The sequence below is a fragment of the Arachis ipaensis genome, chromosome B06 (genome assembly GCF_000816755.2).
Source record: "Arachis ipaensis cultivar K30076 chromosome B06, Araip1.1, whole genome shotgun sequence".
Classification (NCBI taxonomy): Eukaryota; Viridiplantae; Streptophyta; class Magnoliopsida; order Fabales; family Fabaceae; genus Arachis; species Arachis ipaensis.
Genome location: NC_029790.2, coordinates 1933092 through 1934183, shown reverse-complemented (window position 1 = coordinate 1934183; position 1092 = coordinate 1933092).

The window sequence follows — 1092 nt, the reverse complement described above, 5'->3', positions numbered from 1 at the left end:
TGTTAGTTAATATATATAAGAATTAAGTACGATTTTGGTTCTTAAAGTATAAATCGAAAATTTTCATCGTCTCTAACTTTTTTTCATACAAAATCGTCTTTAAGATTTAGCTTAATTTAAAAATTGTTCTTCAAATCAAAATATCCTTCTCCAACAACCCTTTTTCAACAAACTTTCTTCACCAAAATACTCAGTTTCGTTTCTTTTTCTTCTTCTTTATCACAGTATCAGCAACAACAACAATAGAATCAGAAGCAGAATCAATGTAATAAAAAAAAAAACAGAAAAATGAACAATGTAATTAACAAATCAACAAATATCAAAGAATCAGAAACAAAAAAATCAACAATGTAATAAACACGAAACAGAAGCAGAAATCAGTACCAAAGAATCAACAATCTGCATTTCAAATATCAATGAATCAACAAAATTAAAGGAAAAAAAAAAGAATTGGAACCTATGGAACAACAGTGAGCATGCGAGGAGCAGCGGCAAGCGAGCGAAGAGTAGCGGCGAGCAACGAGCGAGTGAGGAGCAAGAGCAGAAACAGCGAGCAGCGCACGACGTCCTCCCTCGCCAATCTACTGGTGTCGACGTCAGACACTAGCACAGGAGCAGAAACGGCAACGCGGTGTGCAATGTCTGTCCTCTCTCACCGGCGTCGTTACCACCTTCCTCTTCCGCTTCTTCTTTTTCATGGTTCTCTACTTCTCTTTCTCTCTCTCAACTTCAAACATACACTCTCTTTTATGTTTTTTTTTTTATTTTATAATTTTTTGTTAGGGATAATTTGGTCTAAAATTTTAAAATTTAAGTAAAAAGAATAATTTTAAAACTAAGTTAAATCTTAAGAACGATTTTGTATGCAAAAAAAGATTGATAGTGAAAAAATTTTCGGTCTAAACCTTAGAAACCAAAATCGTATTTAACTCTGTACATAAATATAAAAAATGTTTGAGAAAAAATAAAAACTAACTAAAATAAGTTTAAAATTATTTTATTTTATATTCATTGATTATCTCTAAAATATATACATAATATTAGATATAATAAATATATAATTTTAAATATTATATACACAAAATACACAAA